Source organism: Schistocerca nitens, chromosome 1 (genome assembly GCF_023898315.1).
Source record: "Schistocerca nitens isolate TAMUIC-IGC-003100 chromosome 1, iqSchNite1.1, whole genome shotgun sequence".
Lineage (NCBI taxonomy): Eukaryota > Metazoa > Arthropoda > Insecta > Orthoptera > Acrididae > Schistocerca > Schistocerca nitens.
Genome location: NC_064614.1, coordinates 1,132,505,046 through 1,132,519,764, shown reverse-complemented (window position 1 = coordinate 1,132,519,764; position 14,719 = coordinate 1,132,505,046). Strand labels below are relative to the sequence as shown.

General features: G+C 43.5%; 1 protein-coding gene across 2 annotated transcripts in view; it reads right to left on the bottom strand.

Moving 5' to 3' along the window:
• LOC126199460 (organic cation transporter protein-like) overlaps nt 1-8,491 on the bottom strand; it is a 159,902-nt gene extending 151,411 nt beyond the window's left edge. The window contains exon 1 of one of the 2 annotated variants that reach the window (XM_049936392.1): nt 8,210-8,491. The gene's annotated coding sequence lies outside the window, so the exon portion shown is untranslated. The remainder of the gene's footprint in view (nt 1-8,209) is intronic. The other variant, XM_049936384.1, reaches the window with a different exon arrangement.
• Nucleotides 8,492-14,719: the final 6,228 nt, after the last annotated feature.

The following is a 14,719-nucleotide window of genomic DNA, read 5'->3' as shown; positions in this document are numbered from 1 at the left end:
CAAAAATCTACAGGGTGTCCGAAAAGTCTTTCCCTGATTACATAAATTGATAACTCAGGCTAGAAGTAAGATACAAATATGAAACTGGTGTCTAATTGTTTACAAACTATCAAAGTTTTTTTCACACATCAGTAAACTTCCACTTCCATTGTTGCCCAATGACAGTACACGTCGATAAGACTTTGCGGTCGAAATGCTATCACGTATTGAGGACGAAGATGATTATCTGACGATTTGCCTTTTCTGACAAAAGCGACATATTTTGTCAGTGGAGTAATGAATCGCCATAATGTGCGCATTTGGGGTTCACAACCCCCTGGCGAGGTCATGGAGTGCACCAGAGGCAGTCCAAAGGTGAATGTTTGGTGCGCGCTATTGCACTATCGAATTATCGGGCCATTCTTCTTCGCTGAGGCTACCATCACATCTGCAGTGTATCTGGACATGTTGCAACTGTATGCTGATCCTCAGCTGCTTCAGTATCACCCCGACGTCTTGTTTCAGCAAGACGGTGCACCGCCTCATTGGGGTTTGGACGTCCGTGCCTATCTCGATATGACCTTTCCTGGGCGATGGATTGGTCGTGATGGGCCAACGTTTTTGGCCTCCAAACTCTGCTGACATAACCCCATTAGACTTCTTTTTATGGGGTTATGTCAAGGACGAGGCCTACCGAATATGTGAACCAGATCTTGAAACACTGCGGCAACGGATAACCACAGTCGTTGAATCGATCCCTCCAGTGATGTTGGCTAATGTGTGGACGGAAATTGAGTATCGCCTAGATGTGCTACGTGCTTCCAAGGGTGCTCATGTGGAAGTTTACTGATGTGTGAAAAAAACTTTGATAGTTTGTAAACAATTAGACACCAGTTTCATATTTGTATCTTACTTCTAGCCTGAGTTATCAATTTATGTAATCAGGAAAAGACTTTTCGGACACGCTGTATATCCACATCGCAAGATACTTTCAAGAGACGGACATTCATCTCTTAAATTTCAAGATGTGAAGATACCTAGCCACAGCAGTTTACAGGTGCACACCAGTAACTGCTACCAGAACAAGAAATCATGTGTAGTCATTCTATAATTGGTTGTTTGTGTGTGTTACTCACTTGCTCAATGTGTTGTTCAATCACAGTGATGTACCTCATAAAACTCACTTCAGTGGAAAATGGTTGCCGATTATTAACATCCTCAGTACAAGAATAAGGAAGTTTATATGTTTGCGTTAACAATATATAATTAAGAAATGGTGAGATATATCGAAAATCCGCTGTTAACATAATGAATTGTGTTATATTAAATATCAATATAATTGGCTAAATAGCTGGGGAACTAGAGGCCAAATAAATACAATAAAATAAATAAATACCTAGCACTGGGGCTTCTCATTTCCGAGCGCTCTTGATTGGCCTGCCTGCTATGACTCCAGAAGATGGAAGAGAAGATCCGGAATAGATAAATAGCAGCATCAGACAGAATGCAGACACTTACGTGTGTATTAAAGGTTCGTCTAGTCTATATCACTTATGGACATAAGTGGTAACGGACTGACAACCAGAGCAAAACAATTCCTGTGGAATATGTTGGTTCTTTCTGCTGTGTTATATAGCTGTAAAATCTGGAGCATGACTGCAGAAACTTACCCATACAAGATAAAAATGTTGCAAAATAAGGCACTAAGAATACTAAAAGACATAACCTGGTTGCTGTAAGTCTATCTCGATACGTGGAACATATGCCACAGTGCCTCGTACTTTCTGCAGTATTCATCTCCTATCATTGGCTCTTTTCTATAAGTTCTCTATGTTCTGTATTATTTTGAATCTTAAGGTTTGCGACACCCCGTATATCACGAACAGTGAGTTGCTTCACTTACGAGAAGTACGACCCTTTAAGAGTCACGTGCTGAGTTCCGTTTACTAGTATATTCTCATTCCAGTCACAAAACTGGAATGGCACGAAACAAGTACGATTTGCAGCAGGGGTTGTGCTCCTGAAGGCGAAAATCGAACGTAGGAAACAAATTTTCGCTGGGGGAGTTTACATTTTAAGGCCTGACTCGATTTAGCTAATCGACCGAATATCAGTTTTAAGATTGTCATTAGTTTTACACTTCCCCCATGAACCATGGACCTTGCCGTTGGTGGGGAGGCTTGCGTGCCTCAGCGATACAGATGGCCGTACCGTAGGTGCAACCACAACGGAGGGGTATCTGTTGAGAGGCCAGACAAACATGTGGTTCCTGAAGAGGGGCAGCAGCCTTTTCAGTAGTTGCAGGGGCAACAGTCTGGATGATTGACTGATCTGGCCTTGTAACATTAACCAAAACGGCGTTGCTGTGCTGGTACTGCGAACGGCTGAAAGCAAGGGGAAATTACAGCCGTAATTTTTCCCGAGGACATGCAGCTTTACTGTATGATTAAATGATGATGGCGTCCTCTTGGGTAAAATATTCCGGAGGTAAAATAGTCCCCCATTCGGATCTCCGGGCGGGGACTACTCAAGAGGACGTCGTTATCAGAAGAAAGAAAACTGGCATTCTACGGATCGGAGCGTGGAATGTCAGATCCCTTAATCGGGCAGGTAGGTTAGAAAATTTAAAAAGGGAAATGGATAGGTTAAAGTTAGATATAGTGGGAATTAGTGAAGTTCGGTGGCAGGAGGAACAAGACTTTTGGTCAGGTGATTACAGGGTTATAAATACAAAATCAAATAGGGGTAATGCAGGAGTAGGTTTAATAATGAATAAAAAAATAGGAGTGCGGGTTAGCTACTACAAACAGCATAGTGAACGCATTATTGTGGCCAAGATAGACACAAAGCCCATGCCTACTACAGTAGTACAAGTTTATATGCCAACTAGCTCTGCAGATGATGAAGAAATTGATGAAATGTATGACGAGATAAAAGAAATTATTCAGGTAGTGAAGGGAGACGAAAATTTAATAGTCATGGGTGACTGGAATTCGTCAGTAGGAAAAGGGAGAGAAGGAAACATAGTAGGTGAATATGGATTGGGGGGAAGAAATGAAAGAGGAAGCCGCCTTGTAGAATTTTGCACAGAGCATAACTTAATCATAGCTAACACTTGGTTCAAGAATCATAAAAGAAGGTTGTATACCTGGAAGAATCCTGGAGATACTAATAGGTATCAGATAGATTATATAATGGTAAGACAGAGATTTAGGAACCAGGTTTTAAATTGTAAGACATTTCCAGGGGCAGATGTGGATTCTGACCACAATCTATTGGTTATGAACTGCAGATTGAAACTGAAGAAACTGCAAAAAGGTGGGAATTTAAGGAGATGGGACCTGGATAAACTGAAAGAACCAGAGGTTGTAGAGAGTTTCAGGGAGAGCATAAGGGAACAATTGACAGGAATGAGGGAAAGAAATACAGTAGAAGAAGAATGGGTAGCTCTGAGGGATGAAGTAGTGAAGGCAGCAGAGGATCAAGTAGGTAAAAAGACGAGGGCTAATAGAAATCCTTGGGTAACAGAAGAAATATTGAATTTAATTGATGAAAGGAGAAAATATAAAAATGCAGTAAATGAAGCAGGCAAAAGGGAATACAAACGTCTCAAAAATGAGATCGACAGAAAGTGCAAAATGGCTAAGCAGGGATGGCTAGAGGACAAATGTAAGGATGTAGAGGCTTGTCTCACTAGGGGTAAGATAGATACTGCCTACAGGAAAATTAAAGAGACCTTTGGAGAGAAGAGAACCACTTGTATGAATATCAAGAGCTCAGATGGCAACCCAGTTCTAAGCAAAGAAGGGAAGGCAGAAAGGTGGAAGGAGTATATAGAGGGTTTATACAAGGGCGATGTACTTGAGGACAGTATTATGGAAGTGGAAGAGGATGTAGATGAAGATGAAATGGGAGATAAGATACTGCGTGAAGAGTTTGACAGAGCACTGAAAGACCTGAGTCGAAACAAGGCCCCGGGAGTAGACAACATTCCATTAGAACTACTGATGGCCTTGGGAGAGCCAGTCATGACAAAACTCTACCATCTGGTGAGCAAGATGTATGAGACTGGCGAAATACCCACAGACTTCAAGAAGAATATAATAATTCCAATCCCAAAGAAAGCAGCTGTTGACAGATGTGAAAATTACCGAACTATCAGTTTAATAAGTCACAGCTGCAAAATACTAACGCGAATTCTTTACAGACGAATGGAAAAACTGGTAGAAGCGGACCTCGGGGAAGATCAGTTTGGATTCCGTAGAAATGTTGGAACACGTGAGGCAATACTAACCTTACGACTTATCTTAGAAGAAAGATTAAGAAAAGGCAAACCTACGTTTCTAGCATTTGTAGACTTAGAGAAAGCTTTTGACAACGTTAACTGGAATACTCTCTTTCAAATTCTGAAGGTAGCAGGAGTAAAATACAGGGAGCGAAAGGCTATTTACAATTTGTACAGAAACCAGATGGCAGTTATAAGAGTCGAGGGGCATGAAAGGGAAGCAGTGGTTGGGAAAGGAGTGAGACAGGGTTGTAGCCTCTCCCCGATGTTATTCAATCTGTATATTGAGCAAGCAGTAAAGGAAACAAAAGAAAAATTCGGAGTAGGTATTAAAATTCATGGAGAAGAAGTAAAAACTTTGAGGTTCGCCGATGACATTGTAATTCTGTCAGAGACAGCAAAGGACTTGGAAGAGCAGTTGAACGGAATGGACAGTGACTTGAAAGGAGGATATAAGATGAACATCAACAAAAGCAAAACGAGGATAATGGAATGTAGTCAAATTAAATCGGGTGATGCTGAGGGGATTAGATTAGGAAATGAGACACTTAAAGTAGTAAAGGAGTTTTGCTATTTAGGGAGTAAAATAACTGATGATGGTCGAAGTAGAGAGGATATAAAATGTAGACTGGCAATGGCAAGGAAATCGTTTCTGAAGAAGAGAAATTTGTTAACATCGAGTATAGATTTAAGTGTCAGGAAGTCGTTTCTGAAAGTATTTGTATGGAGTGTAGCCATGTATGGAAGTGAAACATGGACGATAACCAGTTTGGACAAGAAGAGAATAGAAGCTTTCGAAATGTGGTGCTACAGAAGAATGCTGAAGATAAGGTGGGTAGATCACGTAACTAATGAGGAGGTATTAAATAGGATTGGGGAGAAGAGAAGTTTGTGGCACAACTTGACTAGAAGAAGGGATCGGTTGGTAGGACATGTTTTGAGGCATCAAGGGATCAGAAATTTAGCATTGGAGGGCAGCGTGGAGGGTAAAAATCATAGAGGGAGACCAAGAGATCAATACACTAAGCAGATTCAGAAGGATGTAGGTTGCAGTAGGTACTGGGAGATGAAGAAGCTTGCACAGGATAGAGTAGCATGGAGAGCTGCATCAAACCAGTCTCAGGACTGAAGACCGCAACAACAACATAGTTTTACACGAACGATGTCTGGATATTGGTTGTTAGTTACTAATTTAGATAACAGAATCACTGTTTCTGTTCTATTAACATAGGAAGTGGACAAGTTCCTGCTCAATCTAATATTTTTTCTTCTATTTCGCTGTACAAAGCTTCATTTCGTCCAGTTTAGTCAGCATTTCTAAAAGCACCTGACATCTAGTACGTTTCGAAAATGGTTGGACGTTTACATCGGAGTGAATATTGACTGTGGAAGCCGGCCGGAATGGCCGTGCGGTTCTAGGCGCTACAGTCTGGAACCGAGCGACCGCTACGGTCGCAGGTTCGAATCCTGCCTCGGGTATGGATGTGTGTGATGTCCTTAGGTTAGTTAGGTTTAATTAGTTCTAAGTTCTAGGCGACTGATGACCTCAGAAGTTAAGTCGCATAGTGCTCAGAGCTATTTGAACCATTGACTGTGGAAGAAGAAATCTAGTCGCTAGATCTGAGTTACCAAAATCGTCAGTCAAATGTTTATATGATAAGCAACAAACGGTATTGATAAATCGTTTTACCAACATCGGATCTGGGAGCATCATGTAAACTTAGCGAGTGACTGCTACTCTTGAATAGTTTCAAAGGGGCCAGCTTGCTGAACGTCCCCATTCGGCAAACGGATCACCAATAACAGTGTGACATGATCTCAGCCCATGAGACACTATGCATGAGTTTGGAATTTAATTCAAGACAACAGTGCGCAGTGTCTGGTATCAGAAGACAGAATTTATATGGAAATTGAAGGGGGATTACTGCTATCAGTTGTAGCGGGACATCAGGCGGAATCAGCGGCGACGAGTGAAAATGTGTATCAGACCGGGATTTGAACCCGGGATCTCCTACTTACTAGGCAAGTTCGGTAACCATCCGGGACCGATATCGCAACTGCACGGACTACCTCGGTACGCCTCACGGCCGATTCACACCCTTATCTAGCACCACCTATCCGTAGTCTCCATCCATTACGTCACCATCTCGCCTCCCTTTTACAACTAAAAGTGATGCTAATTTCCTTCATTACCAGGCTTTGCCCTGACTTCTCCCGAGTCGACAGCTACCGCATTAGCATACTTGAGCAACTAAGTGCAGTGATCAGTTGTTGGAACATATGAAAAATAAAATGATAATTAAATAGACACCCTAGCTGCAAACTGGCGTTGATATACTTCACTGGGGACATGTTGAAAATGTGTGCCCCGACCGGGACTCGACCCCGGGATCTCCTGCTTACATGGCAGACGCTCTATCCATCTGAGCCACCGAGAGCACAGAGGATAGTGCGTCTGCAGGGACTTATCCCTTGCACGCTCCCCGTGAGATCCACATTCCCAACATGTCCACACCACTACATTCGTAGTGCGCCTAATAGATGTTTGCCCATCGTACTCATTACTCGTGGCAGATTAATCTACCAAGTCCCATACGAGTTCGGGCATAGCGTGTGCGTTCACACAAGAAGGTCAATGGCCGGGAAGCCATATTTTAACTATATATGACGGTGTCCCGGTCGGGGCACACATTTTCAACATGTCCCCAGTGAAGTATATCAACGCCTGTTTGCAGCTAGGGTGTCTATTTAATTATCATTTCATTTCTAGCAAAGCTGCATGGTCATCCACGGTATGTGTTCTTTCGGGAACAGATACTACCGTCATATATAGTTAAAATATGGCTTCCCGGCCATTGACCTTCTTGTGTGAACGCACACGCTATGCTCGAACTCGTACGGGACTTGGTAGATTAATCTGCCACGAGTAATGAGTATGATAGGCAAACATCTATTAGGCGCACTACGAATGTAGTGGTGTGGACATGTTGGGAATGTGGATCTCACGGGGAGCGTGCAAGGGATAAGTCCCTGCAGACGGACTATTCTCTGTGCCCTCTGTGGCTCAGATGGATAGAGCGTCTGCCATGTAAGCAGGAGATCCCGGGTTCGAGTCCCGGTCAGGGCACACATTTTCAACATGTCCCCAGTGAAATATATCAACGCCTGTTTGCAGCTAGGGTGTCTATTTAATTATCATTTCATTTCTAGCAAAGCTGCATGGTCATCCACGGTATGTGTTCTTTCGGGAACAGATACTACCGTCATATATATGAAAAATAATGAGACAGTGGCGACAGATACTCATGGAGAGGCCTGCAGAGGTAAGCGACGAAACGCCCTTTTCTGTTTTCGCCAAGTGAAAATACAATTAATAGTTAGGAGGGACAGTGAAATCCTTTAAAAGCTCTTTGTCCGCAAGATTTGTACTGTAAGAGAAACGGCGTTCGCTAGAGTAAGGTTATGAAATCAGTATCATATTTTTCTCGTGGTTTGCTGGTCTGAATCGCGATTATGGAAATAATTTTTGTAAGTACTTTTTGTTAACTAGGTAGCCGGGATACAGTTAAGAATTTAAAATAATTATCAGCTCTTACTCCCAACACAATAGGATCCAGGAGGTAATGTATCTAGGACTCGAGCAAAGAAGAAAATGGAATGCAGACATCAGTTTAAAAAAAAAACCGTTAGTCTTTGTTGATCAGCCATCGTAATAGCTTCTTTCCTGTGAAATATATTTATACTATATTTAACTCGTACTTCCGGTCGTTGATCATTTTGTAATATAATCGTATTGTGGATATAAATTAATCTATAGAAAAACAAAGGAAAATCGTTTCTGTTTGGGTCGGGTTTTGGTACATGCTAACGGAGTGCCCAGCGTCGGTGAAATACTGTACAGCGATCACTGTTCTTTGAACACAGTGCGCGGTGCAAATTGCATACCTTTACGGCGTCGATGAAACGGCTGATCGTGCGAGCCCCCACCGCCACAACCAGGAAACTCACAATGACCTCCTGCACAGCAGCCGTCGCGGAGCGAGTGACACAGACCGACGCGCACGGGTTGTTTTTATCTGCCCGAGTCCACCATAATTGGCCAGCTGAGGCGGTAAACACTGCCGAGATGCTATCTGCTGTTTTCGGAACACGTCAGAGTGCTGGCCAACTAAACATCAAACGCGAATTGCAGGTGGAAACGTTCGGCAGTTTCCCGCGGAACGTTTCCTCCTGGTGACTACCGTCGGTAAGTGCTAATTGCGCTTCGCGATAGTGTTACGCGAGAGTAAGGACTGAGATGTTGTAGTTATTCAATGGAGATTTCCGTCTGCTTCACCCCGAAAAGTTCTTAAATGAAAGGCCAGGGCTGTTTTCATCAACGCCTTGGGCGTAAAAGTAAACTTGTTGCCTCCTTCTGCGGCGGCGTAGGCGATTAGTGGTCCGTCAGTCTCCTCATCCATCTTCCTCTTGCGTCATGTGTAACAGTCTAAAGGCGGGCGCGGTATGTACGATCGGTGCGTTTCAGCGAGTCTGTCATAACCTACTGTTGAAACACAAGCCGGGACATACACGTACTCTTAAATATCGAATGGACACTGAAGACAGCTCATCTTAGTTGTTGGGACATATCGGGATATTCATAATCGAGAGGCGACGCAGTACGTGGAGGCCTGGTAAGTTCTATATCCACATTCTGCCAGAAACTGTCCTCTGCATCGCGGAGAGCACTTTGTACCACAGCTAGTCTCTTTCCCTTTGCTGTTCCACTTACAAATGGAGCACGGAGAACTTGATTGCCGGTATGAGGCTGTAACAATGGGAGGTTGTAACGATGGAAAATTGTAGTGAAATGCAGGAGGATCTGCAACGAATTGACCATGTTGCAGGGAATGGCAATTGAATCTCAATGTAGATAAGTGTAATGTGCTGTGAATACATAGAAAGAAAGATCCTTTATTATTTAGCTTGTGGTGTGCATACTGTAAGACCTTCGGTACACACACCATCAGATTATTTGACTTGTCGCTCCAACGAAGTAGGCGAGTGTCAGCAATATGTCTCGTGGTCTTATCGTGGCGTGTTTATCTTCTGCCGTTAGGTCAGACGATAGAAATGCCACTTGCACGCTTACAGTAGCAGATTGACAGTGACCAACTTTAAACAGAACTTGATTAATTTTCACATACATTTATTAAAATAATAAAAAGCATAGACATTACGTAACTTGATTCTGAATGCTGTTTACAATTGACAACCTGCAGTTCCTTTGGTCTTGGTACGGTAATCTTATTCTCACATATCTCTGATAGTTGACAAAGTGTCTATACACTTATCATCATGGCTATGTACAGGAATATGGTAATCTTATTAGGCGCAGGCTGAAACTTGAATATAGACTGGTGCAGACAAATGCAGACTGGTTAATCGGAGATCTGTACACTCGTTATAATCCCTCGCGCGTTCAGGTATCACTGCGCGAGCGTGATCCGTGAGGAGAAAAGGTTCTACGTTAGCAGCAATCTCATTGGCTGCGTTACACATTAATACGCGGATCAGCGGAAGCAGAATTTGGTCCGTCTCTAAGGCAGCGCCATCTCGTAGTGCGGAGACGGACGAGCACTGCGCCTGCGCTGTTGTGCTTAGCGGGGCGCGCTCTAGTGGGAATGTTGTGTACGCGCTGACTTCGGGGAACTATGTACACAACATAGCTACAATATAGCAGGTCAGCAACTGGAAGCAATTAATTCCATAAATTATCTGGGAGTAGGCATTAGGAGTGATTTAAAATGGAATGATCATATAAAGTTGATCATCGGTAAAGCAGATGCCAGACTGAGATTCACTGGAAGAATCCTAAGAAAATGCAATCCGAAAACAAAGGAAGTAGGTTACAGTACGCTTGTTCGCTCACTGCTTGAATACTGCTCACCAGTGCGGGATCTGTACCAGATAGTGTTGATAGAAGAGGTAGAGAAGATCCAACAGAGAGCAGCGCGCTTCGTTACAGGATCATTTAGTAATCGCGAAAGCGTTACGGAGATGATAGATAAACTCCAGTGGAAGACTGCAGGAGAGACGCTCAGTAGCTCGGTACGGGCTTTTGTTGAAGTTTCGAGAACATGCCTTCACGGAGGAGTCAAGCAGTATATTGCTTGCTCCTACGTATATTTCGCGAAGAGACCATGAGGCCACCGTCAGGTGGCTTGCGGAGTATGGATGTAGATGTAGATGTAGATGCCTCTGTGTGAGCCATAATATCTCTTTTTCCTCCTCACGACCCTTACTCCAGATGAACACTGGAGGCATCAGAATCACTCTGCAGTCTGTCGCAAATTCTCGTTCTCTAAAATTCATCAATAGCGTCTGGCGAAAAGATTGTCTTGTTACCACTTAGTATTCCCCTCTAATTTACAGAGCAGTTCCGTAACATTCCGTACCAATCGGTCGGCCGGTAGCAACTCTAACAGCAAATGACTAAAATATATCGATGTCTTCGTTAACGTGAACTGGTGGGGAATCTGAGCATTCGAATAATACTCGAGATCAGTTCGCACAAGCGTTCTGTCCACCGTCTATTGTGTAGACTCTACATTTTCCCAGAATTCTCCCAGTAGCTCATAGACGGCCATTCGCTTTCCCTGTAACTGACATTAAGTGCTCGTTGCATTTCATGTCGAATGTCTCTCCTAATCAGTCACATTAACTTACATTTATCTAATTTAAAATTAGATATGAAACTTAAGAGAGGCGCTCTGAGAACTAACAAACTGTATTTTTCCTTCGCTCCACGTACTGACCCCATGATCGATGATGATTACAGCGACGCTCGATCAGTAGATAGTCGGTTCAGATTATGGGATGTTTTTCCGAAAATTGGGGGGGGGGGGGGCGGGGGTGGTGGCGTGAAGGCCCCGGTAACCAGATTACTTGTCAGTAGCCTGGAATGAACCCCAGATCAGTTCCCAGCGTCTTTCCATGTGAGGTCATATACACTGCTGACAATTATAATTCCATTAGAGGGGGCGTTTTCGCTGGAGATTCTCCCACAGATTTTTTGAGTATGTTATCCCAAGTGCTTTCTCACAGACTTTCAACCTTACTCTTAGCTAATAATCACAATTAAAAACAGCAATACAGTCAACATAAGACACCGTACTTACATTCATATCTTCCAAACAATCAATATCACAATTCGTACGATATCTAATTAGCTATGACGTCACAATAACACGAGTGCCTATACGGTGGTCTAACGACCATTCAGGGCTTCCAGACGCAACACCATACACGTGTTAACAATTACGAGCACAAATTGCCTTGAAATTTTTCTGTAGTTTCCTTAGAATCGCAGAAAAATTTTAGATCAGTTTCTCAGTTGGGCTTTGAGCATTTTGTGATGATACATCAGAATTTTTGCGGCGACTTCTCTCGCTACGAGTTCAGAACTGCAGCAATTCACCCTTTCTATAGGCTGTTAGACTATTACACGAAAGTTAAGTAGAAGTTAAAAGATTCGTTTGAGACTCTCTTCCTAACACACAGAAAAGCCAAATGTTTCCAGCAGTCTTTATAGACAGGAATGTTGCCTTCCGACCGTAGAAAGTCACATGCAACATACATTAAGTGCTCGTAACTGACACGTGTATGGTGTTGCGTCTGGAAGCCCTGAATGGTCGTTAGGCCACCGTATAGGCACTTGGTTATTGTGACGAGCACCTACAGCTCGTTGATGCCTGCCGACGTACACAAGTGACTCAATACGTGTTGCTAATAAACAAACGTAAATAATGACATATTAACGTAGTGACTAGCTGCCGAACGCTTACATAACCTTCATTATAACACAGTCACGAACAAACAATGATAGTCAAGAGACTGCTCAAAGTACGATCTTTTTTATCTTGAATTAGGTGGCCCAAATTACTGCAGGCGAATATGTGGGAGATTTCTTGAATTAAGTCGTCAATGATTTCATCCCAATCTCTTCAAGACCAATGCTCATTGGTATCCAAAATTACGGCAACAAACGGAAATTTTGCAAGGTTGCGTTTATTTTGTCACAAAACAGTATGAACAGGTGGTAGTAAAGTAGAAACAATGTAAAGAATACAGAACGTAAACAACTGCAACACGCATAACGGTAGACGAAAATGTTCTTTGTTTTTTTCGCCGGCCGCTGTGGCCGAGCGGTTCTAGGCGCTTCAGTCCGGAACCGCGATGCTGCTACGGTCGCAGGTTCGAATCCTGCCTCGGGCATGGATGTGTGTGATGTCCTTACGTTAGTTAGGATTAAGTAGTTCTAAGTTCTAGGGGACTGATGACCACAGATGTTAAGTCCCATAGTGCTCAGAGCCATTTGAACCATTTGTTAAGTCCCATAGTGCCTAGAGACATTTGAACCATTTTTTTCCAACTTAACGGATTTGCACACGCATTCCAACAACTGGTCAACGTGCTCAGTATAGGGCGCGACCACCTTTGGCAGCAATACAGGCTTGGCAACGACGGGGCGCATTGTCAATGATGTCATCAATCTCATGTTGATCCAATAACATCAATTCTTCCGCCAGAGCTGTTCGCAAGTGTTGGAGAGTGGTTGGAGGATGCTGACGTGATGCAGTCCATTTCCCTAGTGTATACCAGACATACCCTATGGGATTCAAATCGAGCAGGCCCTGCCATGCGTGCAGTATCTTCCATTTCAAAAAACAAAAAAAAAACAAAACTTTAATCACCCATGTTTTATGAGGTCAAGTATTATCGTCGATCAGTACGAAGTCTGAGCCCACAGCACCTTGCAACAAGTACACATGAGGTCCCAAGATCTTATCACGATACCTGACAGAAGTTAAACCTTGCCGATTCACCTACACAATTTTTTGAAGAGGAGTTCGAGTAGTCAAAATAATCTCTGCCGTCAACATTATAGATCCTCCTTGATATCAGTCTCTTTCCACGATGTTTGGACCCAAAAATCGTTTTCCACGCTCCCCTCAGGTGCGAAACCATTGAGAATCATTCCACAGACCAAATCGGGACTCATCTGTGAAAAGAAAATTGACCCAAAGTTCGACTGTCCAGATGGCATGTTGACGACTCCACTCTAGACATTCCCTTCTGTGAAGACGCATCAAATGTACATATACAGCAGATCTCTGACAATAAATCCCACTGCGTCGAAGCCTTCTGTACACCGTTTGCCACGATACAAAACGTCCTGCGGATGCTGCGAGGTCAGATGCCATTCGTTGTGCAGTTGTAAGGCGGTACCATCATGTTCTTACAGCCAGTTAACGGTCGTCTCTTGCTGACGTCACACGTGATGGACCCTAGCCTGGTCTTCAGCATACAGTTGCGGTCTCTGTAAACTGTCGCCGCATCCGAGAAACAACAGAACGATTCACATTAAGCCATCGGGCCACATCCGATTGCGACTGCCCTGCTTCCCCCGACCGCAGAAAGTCCCGTATGCGTCTTCTCTGTGCCCTACTGCACCTCTGTCACTGTGTACACAGCGATTGTGGTTCAAAAAATGGTTCAAATGGCTCTGAGCGCTATGGGACTCAACTGCTGAGGTCATTAGTCCCCTAGAACTTAGAACTAGTTAAACCTAACTAACCTAAGGACATCACAAACATCCATGCCCGAGGCAGGATTCGAACCTGCGACCGTAGCGGTCTCGCGGTTCCAGACTGCAGCGCCTTTAACCGCACGACCACTTCGGCCGGCACAGCGATTGTGGATGTAGGACCATCTGGCAAACACTACCTTGTTTGTTAGTGCCCCGACACCATCGTTAGCGTGGTTGTCCGTTGTCCAGAATGCCATCTTGAATGAAGAACACGATCATACTGACATCTGTTGACAGAGTGTATAATTATATCGTGAATTAGACCAGGGCGGGGAAATAGCGCTCTGTTGCTTTGATTTTGGACACCACTGTATTTTCACATGACTGATAACTGATGGACATCAAATTCTAACAGAGATCATAGATTACTGCACTTACGCAAATATTTTAGATCTTATATCTTCTAAGTACGGAGCACGGAAAGATGCGAAAAATGTTAGATGTTGGACACCCCCGCGCACTGGTATGGTACACATGAAGAAGACTACTTTTTCCTGTGTTTGGGGGCTGTATCTCCTAAGATGATCAAGGTTATTTACTCAGCTGAGAAATACATATTAAACAGCCTCACTTAATGAACTCTGAATATCAGTCCTTACGCTTGTTTACTGTACTTTGTGTTTCCCACAAGTCATAAAAATAGCAGGGGTGAAGTTCCCAAACTCTTCAACAATCTTGATGAAGTGTGACACAATCACATTCGAGTATACAGTTCGCCCCGATAGCTGAATGGTTGCTGGCAGGGTAGCTCAGCGAGTTCGGTCAGAGCTGGTTTGGCCTCTGTAATAAAAAACTGAGTGGAAGGATCAACAAACGAACTTCAA